This window comes from Telopea speciosissima, chromosome 6, assembly GCF_018873765.1.
Source record: "Telopea speciosissima isolate NSW1024214 ecotype Mountain lineage chromosome 6, Tspe_v1, whole genome shotgun sequence".
NCBI classification, from domain to species: domain Eukaryota; kingdom Viridiplantae; phylum Streptophyta; class Magnoliopsida; order Proteales; family Proteaceae; genus Telopea; species Telopea speciosissima.
Genome location: NC_057921.1, coordinates 37,626,736 through 37,636,838, shown reverse-complemented (window position 1 = coordinate 37,636,838; position 10,103 = coordinate 37,626,736). Strand labels below are relative to the sequence as shown.

The 10,103-nt window shown below is 38.5% G+C and overlaps 1 long non-coding RNA gene across 1 annotated transcript; it reads left to right on the top strand.

The window, feature by feature from the left end:
- The first annotated feature begins 2,321 nt into the window (after nucleotides 1-2,321).
- On the top strand, nucleotides 2,322-9,691 carry LOC122665313. Its single transcript, XR_006333469.1, has 3 exons — nucleotides 2,322-2,332; nucleotides 9,317-9,507; nucleotides 9,644-9,691. It is a non-coding gene; the product is annotated as an uncharacterized LOC122665313 (long non-coding RNA).
- The last annotated feature ends 412 nt before the right edge of the window (nucleotides 9,692-10,103 follow it).

The window sequence follows — 10,103 nt, the reverse complement described above, 5'->3', positions numbered from 1 at the left end:
AATCTAGGGTTTTGGAAAAATTGGAAATACCTACCTCATCACTTAATGGCATTTTTTAACGATTAGGGTACGATTGATAGAATCTTTAAAAAATAGGGGAGGGCATTATCATTTTTTAAAAATTAGGGATTAGATTGATATTAAGGAAACTTAGAGGGGAGGGGATTATATTTATGATTTTTACATACTTTATACTTATCTTTTGTGTTTAGGAAGATCTGGGACAACTAGACATTGGGTGAAATTATTGTAGTAAAGTAGGCAACAATAGATTGCATACAATGTGCAATTTTTAACACTGTCCATCGGGAACCTCTTCCCCGGATGAAATTATAGACTGGCTGACCATAGTCAACGAGGTCTTTCAGTACAAGGAAGTCCCAGGACATTGTCGTGTTGGAATCATCGCCATGAGGCTTCGTGGGAAGACAATCACGTGGTGGAGACGCGAGAAGCAATTGTGTGCCAATACTAGAATTTTCTTCCTAGTTGCTACCATTACGAGTTGTACCAGAAACACCTTTGAATTTAATGACTCAGTGGTTCGCAACAATATTAATGATTCGGAGGAGATGGGACTTCAGCCCTATATCCAAGATGTTCTCAAAGGTCTCGACATCTGAGATCCAGGGGATGCACATCAGAGAGCCGCCAAAGTAGAGTGATCCCTTACTCGGAGGTAGCAGCTTTTGGCCTACCCTGCTCAGCCAATGCGTGGCTCCTCCTATCCTACTTGAACCAGTAGTATAGGAGCACCCATTCGACTACAGAGAAGACCGCATCTCATCCTAGCCGCCCATTGCATTCAGCCTTTATCGACCAACAATCAACAACTGGTATGCGGTGCTTTGCATATGGGGAGCTAGGCTACTGTTTTGCTGTTTGCGCTACCAAAAACCGCAAGTCTGGTAAGGGTTTATTAGTGGAAAATGTTTCGGATAACCCGAATAAAGAGCATCTTGAACAGAATCCAAAGATGGAGCCACAAGAAGATCATAAAAATGATGAAAAAATATTGCATGCCCACCATGGTGAATTACTTATGATGCATCGTATTTTTCTCACCCCACGACAAGAATCCAAAGATAGTTGGCTTCGCAACAATATTTTTCACTCCACTTGCATCGTATCGAAGAAGGTATGCCAATTAATTATTGATTTCAGGTGCTGTGAAAACATAGTTTCAGAAGAGGAGGCGCAAATATTGCAGCTTGATTTGAAGGAGCATCCCACAGCATACAAAATGACATGGTGGAAGCGTGGCATGGAGAGAACAGTTTCTAAGCGTTGTTTATTATCAATTTCTATTGCTTCCACATATTATGACAAGTTTTGGTGTGATGACCTTCAAATGGATGCTTGTCATATTATTCTTGGGCGCCCGTGGCTGTTTGATCAGCTTACTACTCATGACGTGTATCATAATACATATTCTTTTGTTTATGGTGGAAAGAAGATTGTTTTGGCCCCTTCCAAGAAGCCAATTAAAACCCCCATAATGGAAAAAATTCCTCATTAAATTTAGTCACTCTGAGATCTGAGAAGTGCCATGGAGAATGTGTATGCAGTTTATATTTTATTTCAAATAAATATGAAATTTCTGGCATTGCTTATGATGTTCTTGAAAAAGTGAAGCCCTTATTGTCCGAATTTCAAGATGTATATCCTTCAGATCTTCCAAATGGGCTCCCTACCATGCGGGACATTCAACACAGGATCAATCTGGTTCCTGGAGCTCCCCTTCCTAATCTTGCTCATTACTAGATGAGTCCAACTGAGCACACAAAGCTATAATGGAAAGTGACAAAATTGATGGCAAAGGGATTTGTCCGTGAGAGTCTCACTCCTTGCGTTGTACCAATCCTTTTGGTTCCAAAGAAGGACGGCACATGGAGGATGTGCATGGACAGCCGAGCGATAAACAAAATAATAATAAAATATCGCTTCCCTATTCCATACCTCGACGATTTATTGGATCAATTATTTGGCGCTACCGTCTTCAGCAAATTAGATCTAAAAAGTGGTTGCCATCAAATCCACATAAAGGCCGGAGATGAATAGAAAAGTGCTTTCAAGACTCGAGATGGATTATTCAAGTGGCTCGTGATGCCATTTGGTTTGTCAAATGCCCCCTCCATATTTATGAGGTTTATGACTCAGGTTTTGAAACCTTTTTAGGTTTACTTGCTGCTGTTTACTTTTACGACATTTTAATTTATAGCAAATCTATTACGACCATCTGAAGCACCTATGAGAAGTTTTATCTGTTTTGAGACAGTAATCCCTGCCATAGTTGTCATGTCATCACGGCGATCCAAGTCGATGGAGGGGTGTCTAATCTATATATCGACATGTTGCCCGCTATGGCGTTGCCATGGTGATCATGTCGACCATGTTTTATTTTTTATTTTCTCTATTTTTAATGTAATTTAGTATGCCATAATAAATATCCTATAACATCAAAAATCAACATGAAAGTGTGCTACTAATATACAAGGAAGGCCTGTAACAATTCCCAATAGCAAGAGAACTAATTGGCAGGAAAAGAAGATAAAACCCAATCTAAAAACGATTATACATGAGGTGGAATTCAAATTCAGAAGAAATTGGAGTGAACCAAGAGACAAAAAATTACTAATTATTAATTTGCAGTAATTACTAATTATTAATCCGTAGAGATCATTATCCTCAATGAGCAGTAATTACTAATTACAAATGGGCCAAAGAAGAAGTAGAGAAGAAGAATCAGCAGTAAAACAAAGCACACACACACACACCCCCCAAAAAAAAAAAAAAAAACAGAGAAGAAGAAGCAGCAGTTAAACAAGGCAAAAAAAAAAAAGAAAAGAGAAGCAACCTGTTGAGGCGTTACATACTACAAAGAAGAAAGTTTGTGTTGGAACATTCAAGCAAATAAAAAAAGAGCACTAGAGCAGACTACAGTAGAAGAACATTCAAGCAAAAAATAAAAAAAGCAGAGTTGAGTTGCAGACTACGGTAGAAGAAGAAGAGGAGCCACTTAACCAAGCATTCAAGCCAAACAAAAAAATAAAAAAAAATAGAAGCACAGGCGTTACAGATTACACTGTTACAGAGAAGAAGAAGAGCACTAGAGCAGTTAACCAAGCAGTCCAGGCATTCAAGAAACAAAAAAAAAAAAAGAAGAGTCAAGTACTCAAGTTGTAGACTACAGTAGAAAAAGAAGAAGACTAGGGAGTACCGTACCGGAGTAGGGACTTAGTGACTTACCTTGCGGGAAGAGTCGAGCTATGGTTGCCAGAACTAGAAGAGTCGAGCTGCTGTTGGGGGGAAGCAGTAGCAGACGTTAAAACTAAAAAAAATAGAAAAGAAAGGAAAACAGAATTAGAAGAAGAATAAGAGTAGAAGACTAGGGAGTACCTTGCCGTAAGAGTCGAGTGGCCGCCTTGCCAGAACTGGAAGAGACGACGAAAGAATCGAGTACTTGAGTCTCGAGTTGCAGAGTTGCCGCTTGCGGTTGCGCAGAAGCCAGAGAGGAATCGAGGAGTCGAGGGTTTTCATTGTAGGAATTAGGGATTTTACTTTTTTAGACTTTTTAACACGATTTTTTTTTAATGTTAATGTGAATTGCAGGTGTCACTTGAAAAGTTTAAGGTTTAGGGTGTTTCAAGTTACACCTCCAATACCCATTAAGGAAAAGGCATTTAAGCTCTTAAATGGTTTAAAAACAAATAAATTTTTAAAAACTTAAGTTTTATACACTGAAACAGGAATATCGCCCGATATGAACATATCTCATGGCACGGCGACGCCATGGACGCCATATTGATCGATATTTGTGCATCTACCATATCGTTAGACGATATACACCCTTTTTCACCGTCAGAATGCCATGGCGACGACATGACAACTATGATCCCTGCTTTGCTGCCATAGATAAATGCTATTTTATTATGTCAAGAATTCTATTTTTGGGATTTAATATATCCGGAGATGATATCTCAGTCAACGATGCAAAAATTAAGTCGTCCAAGAGTGGCCAACCCCTACATCTGTGTATGATGTTCGAAGCTTCCACGGGTTGACCTCCTTCTACTATCGGTTCATCCCACATTGTAGTTCTTTTGCAGCCCTACTCATGACATGTATGAAGAAAGGCATATTCGAGTGGACGTATATAGTTCAACATAGTTTTGAGTTCTTGAAAGAAAAATTGATTTCGGCTCCCGTTCTAGCCCTAGCTACCCAATTTTATTCTTATTTTTGAGGTCCATTGTGACGCATCTGACACCAGTATTGGAGTTGTTCTCAGTCTAGGCGGATGTGCTATTGCCTATTTCAGCAAGAAACTTAATGGTGCCAATAAACTCTAATACTCTAGAATTCTATGCTCTATTTCGTACTTTGGAGCACTGGTGCCAATATCTGATACATAGAGAATTTATTTTATATACTAACCACAAGGCTCTCGAGTACATCTCAGGTTAGCAAAACTTAAATTCTCGACGTGTAAAATCAGCTAAATACTTGCAAGATTTTACTTTCAATATCAAACACAAGGTGGGTATCCAAAATCTAGTAGCAGATGTACTCAGTCGAAATAAAGGATTGCTTTCTACAATGCGAACTACAACTATTTGTTTTGATTACTTCCACGAGATTTATGATGAAGACCCATATTTTTCTCATATATTGCAAGAGGTGCGTGATAGATTAAATTATGATTTTACTCTCTGTGACAGTTTCCTCTTTAAGGGAAATCAACTATGTGTACCAAATCATTCTCTTTGGTTGAAGATGATTGCTGATTCATAACGAAGGACACTTTGGTCGTGACAAAATCCTTAAGATGATAATGGCTTGATATTTTGGCCACATCTGAAATGGGACGGGCAAAGATTTGCGACTAGATGTCGAAAGTGCCAAATCTCCAAAGGACAAGCTACAAATGTAGATCTGTACTTGCCCTTACTGATCCCTAAAGCTCTGTGGGAAGACATCTCCATGGATTTTGTTCTAGGGCTTCCACATACTCAATGAGGTATGGACTCCGTTTTTGTTGTTGTCAATCGTTTTTCCAAGATGGTATATTTTATTCCTTGTCGAAAAACTATTGATGCATCTCGTATTGCTGAATTGTTTTATAAGAAGGTCTTCAAAATCCATGGTTTGCCCAAAACCATTACTTTTGGTAGGGATTCAAAATTTCTTGGTTACTATTGGTGACAATTGTAGCACATCATTGGTACATCTCTATAGTTCAACATTGTTTCCACCCTTAGACTGATGGCCAAAGTGAGGTGGTTAACATACCACTGGGTAATATGTTAAGGAGTTTGGTGGATGGCGATCCTTGTTCTTGGGATGTTCGATTACCATTGGTTGAGTTTGCATTTAACTATTCGGATAACAGATCGATCTACAGGGTACAACCCTTTTGTTATTGTTAATGGCAGACAACCCATTACAAATTTAGATATGATACCTATTCCTTTTCTTGGGAAGCCTATTGCTAAGGTGGAAGAAATTATTTTTGAGTTGCAGTGTATTCATGATGATGTGCAACGCAATCGGATGATTAATTTTGAGAAATACAAGAAGGCCATTGATACACTTTTTATGAGGTCATTTTTGGGCCAGGAGACTATGTTTGGGCACTTTTACCACTGAGCGGCACTCCGTTGGTGATTACAACAACCTCAGTGACCATAAAATGGGACCACTTGAGGTCCTTGAGCGCATCAATCCTAATGCTTACCTCCTGAACTTACCATCACACATTAAGACATCCAATGTCTTTAATGTCAAGCACATCACACCCTATCTAGGGGACTCTTCTGATGATGGTGACTCAAATTCGGGGTCTAATTCTTTCAAACTTGGAGGGAATGATGCATCCATGCATGAGGCACACATGCAACATCAAGCGGACCATCCTAAGGTCCCAAGGAGGTCGACCAGATTAGAAGCAAAAAAGAACCGAGCTGCACCCAACCCAGCTCTATTGTGCACGTCCAACTTGGAAAGGCAGCTCATTACCACAATTAAATCCCCACCTCTTTGCTATCCTCCTAGCTACCCGTGATCTCCCACCACAGCCAAAATCGTGGGCTAGTCAGCTTGGTTTCCTAGTATTTCTTTTGAATAATATAGTAATCAACTCGTTTTCCTATTATTACATTTATTACATTAAGTTATGATAGTAGCTTCCCATTTTTGTTGATCCGTTGGTGATTTAGCTCAACTTTCTTTAAGTTTTAAATGTAAGCCATCAATGGCACTTGGAGATTAGTTTTTGAAGAAAATAAAAATTACTCAGTTGAGCATGTGGAATTCTCAGATGGAGTTTCTGTTGCAATTTTGATTTTCTTGTTCGATTGATCAACTCCTTGTCTTGTAAGGAATGTGATTTCGACTCTCCCGATCCTAAGCTTTCATTAAGACTGTTGCATTACTATCACACACCACCTCCGGATACACTTTTGGATCTCTTTGATCCATTGTACCTTTAGAGATGCTCCCTCGTTTATTGACTTAAAACCATAATATTCCGTGGATATTATTTGTAGTGTTAAAAGTGGTAGTAGGTCATGAGAGATATGTCGACAAAAGGCAACAATTAACGATGTGATATTATTAATCCTTTACATGGCAAAAAATTATCTCATTGTTGTCTTTGAAGTTGATAACATAGTAGTAGAACATGCTAAATCAAAACTTAAGCTGATTTGAAAGGTGTTGTATTATTTAAGCACCTCGAACCACCCATGTAATTCCTCAGTTTTGCAAAAGAGTACCTTTTTTAGTCGTTGAAACTCGAAGCATTATGTGAAAAATTGGGGCATAAATAGTTTCATGTTGCAACTTGCACTTATATAACCTGAGCAGACAAGCTAGGAGAGCTATACATGTGGCTAATCTAAAGGGTATCCTATTATTTTGGTAGTTTTGACCAGCTATGTAGTCTCTCCATGTGATATTGATAATTTGTTTGATTACTATCTTTGGAGCCTATTATGTTAGGATTATACTTGTGAACTTGGGGCTTTATAGGCTTCTTGTTGCAACTTTGGCTTAAAAAGTTGTGGAAAAATCCTTCATTATCCAAGCTAAGATTAATAATTGGTGAAAACTCATGCCAGAAGTTGTTTCAAGTTGCCATTGATCTTGGCTCCAACTAGGATATATTTTCTCAACACAAACCTAGTCAGTTAAACCCTAAGGATCTTAAATGGTTCAAAATTTATTTAGTTGGTTGGATTGACCTAGTTGATTTATTCTAAAGTGTATGTTTGGCTAAACTTCTTAGGTTTATGCTTTTATGCTATTACAAGCCAACTTCAAGCGATTACGAGGGTTAACAGAGAGTGAATTCAATAAAAACATTTTATACAGCTACAACAACAACAACAACAATGACTCAACCTTATCCTAATTAAATGGGGACTACATGAATCCTTGCCCTCCAATTAGATCTATTCAAGGTCATACATTATATATGTCTTTCCTCACCACTTCTCCTAATGCCATTTATGTTTGCCCCTAGTTCTTTTTTTTTCTTCAATTTGAATCAAAGCACTCCTCCGTAATGGAGCATCCAAAAGCCTCTGTTGAACATGGCCATGCCATTTCAAGCGACTTTCACGTAGCTTATCATGTATCAGAGCTACTCCCAAGTAGGGCTGTAAATGGATAACCAAAAATCCGAATTCGATCCGCATCCGTATCCGTTTTGGAGCATCCAAATTCGTTTAGAGATATCCGAAAAAAAATCTGAATCCGAATACTTAATTATAAAAAATTAAGTAAATAATGATCTTGAGGGTTTTTGAAGATTCAACAGGTTCTAGAATATGAGGAAAAGAGAATCATGATCTAAAACTATGGATTGAGAGTAAATTGTATCCACTAGGGGGAGGAAGGTTTGGGTTACACAAGGCAGAGGTGGAAACGGATGGTCAAAAATCCGAATTCGATCCGCATCCGAATCCGTTTAGAGGTATCCGAATTCGACCAAGAAATATCCGACTCCGATTACATCTGATCAGTATCCAAGCCGAATCCGATCTTTTTACAGGCCTACTCCCAAGTCCGCTCTATTATGACCATTCCTTACTTTATCCATCCTAGTTTTGCCACTCATCCATCTCAGTATCCTCAAATCTGCTATATATATATTTTTTTTGATAAGGATATCCGCTACACTGAGTTTACCTATATGATGCTTCTTAAGAATCTTAACTGCCAACCGTTTTATATAGATTTTTAATTCCTCATGCTCGAAAAGCCTGGATGCAGAAGTATAAACCTCCTTTGAGAAAACCAACCAATCCCCCAAGAAACATAGCTCAATATTAAATGACAAATCAAATTCAAATTCATAGTCATAGATCCTAATCGGATTATCATATGCTCTTTTTAATAATTCAACATTTTCACCACAAAAGCAACTAAGTGTGGGCAAAAAGTCCAACTCCTCAAATAAGAGGTCATGAGTTCAAATCACCTTGGGGCCTATCCTTGTAATATAATATATAAGCTGCTGTTTTAACAAAAAAAAAAAAGAACTTAAGTGTGGAACATGCAATTCAGTTGGAGGGAAGTTTAGGGGTGCGTTTGGTTGAGTAAATCAACAGAACGTTATTCACTTGGATCGCAATTCTAAAAAAATTAAACTGTTTGGTTGCCTAATTCCATTGGATTACTAGAATTACATAATTCTGATTTTATAACTAAACACAATCCATATCTGAGTTCACCTCTATAGGTAAACTCAGACATGGATGATGATTCAAAGCTTAAATATAAATAGTGTGGTCCAACTTTGAACAGCCATATGGGCTTTCCTAATTCGAAAAACTCAAGAACACTTGAGTCATTTTCCAAAAACGAGAAGAACACTCGACGCCGAAGAAGACCTGCAAATCGTTGAAGGAGGTGCTTGCATTGTCTATGTCGCTCTATCTCCCTCTCTCTACATTAAGATGGTAGGGTTTTCTTCAAGATGTCAATTTTTGGATTTCAGGGCTGCCCTAATTCGAAATCGTGAGAAGAGATTTCTGGGAAAAACACTCGATCCTTCAGCCGCCGTGGCTCCTTTGAAACCTGAAAATCGTTGAACAAGGTATGGCTTCTTCTCTGTCCCTCTATCTCTCTCATTATCTTGTCTCTCTCCCTCTCTCTACGATTTAGGGCTTTTGTTTTTTAAGGTTTTTAAGGAAGCGACTTTAGTTGAATTTTGTTTTTCTACTTTGTGGCGCTTGAGTTGTATTCCCTTTTAGAAGCCTTTTTTTTTGTTTTCCTTTCTTTTTGGTAGAGTTTAGAAGCTTTCCTTCAGTACCTGAGCAGCTGAGCTTCAAACATGGCTTCTATGGCGTCACCTCTCACAAGACACGGCAACTGCTTTCTTAGGTATGGTAATGGTTACAATGGTCGCTCTCCTATTTCTCGCATCGCCGCTTCTCAGCAAGAGCACCCGCAACAGCTTCAGCCGGAGCAGAGGAAATCGAACAACCAAATGGGTCGACGGTATTGTATCTTCGCTTCTTTTCTTTCCATTACTTTCCTTCTCGGCATCGAAGCCCTGTATCTCTCTTGTTATTATCTTCCACAAAAGTGATGTTTGTGCTGAATCTGTGAACTACAAATAATTGAAAATTTGAAGGGAGATTGTGTTGAGGAGCTGCGAAATCGCAGCTATCCTCAATTTAAGGTATTTAGTTCAAAAAAATCCATATACCCACATTCTAGCTCTGTTCCTGTTTGTGTCGATGATACGTTTGGAGTTATGCTTGTGAGTACATAGATTTTCGAACTATATTTGTAACATGGAAAGGTAGGCAATTGCTTCTTGTAAAACTCCATGTGGCAGAGTGAGAGAAGAAGTGTTACCCAAGAGTAATAAAGTAATGAGGAAGAATGTATTAATGCATGAAGATCTTTTAAAGATGGCAATGCTTTGTCCTTGTATCCTGCCATAATTGGTCATCTAATTCAGAACTTCCAATTGCTTCATAACAGGCCTTGCACTTGGAGTTAGAGAAGAAAGGATGGGCTTCAGAGGGCAGCTTCTAAAGACTTCATTCTAGACCTGTAACAATTTGCTGTTAATTAATCAATGATGG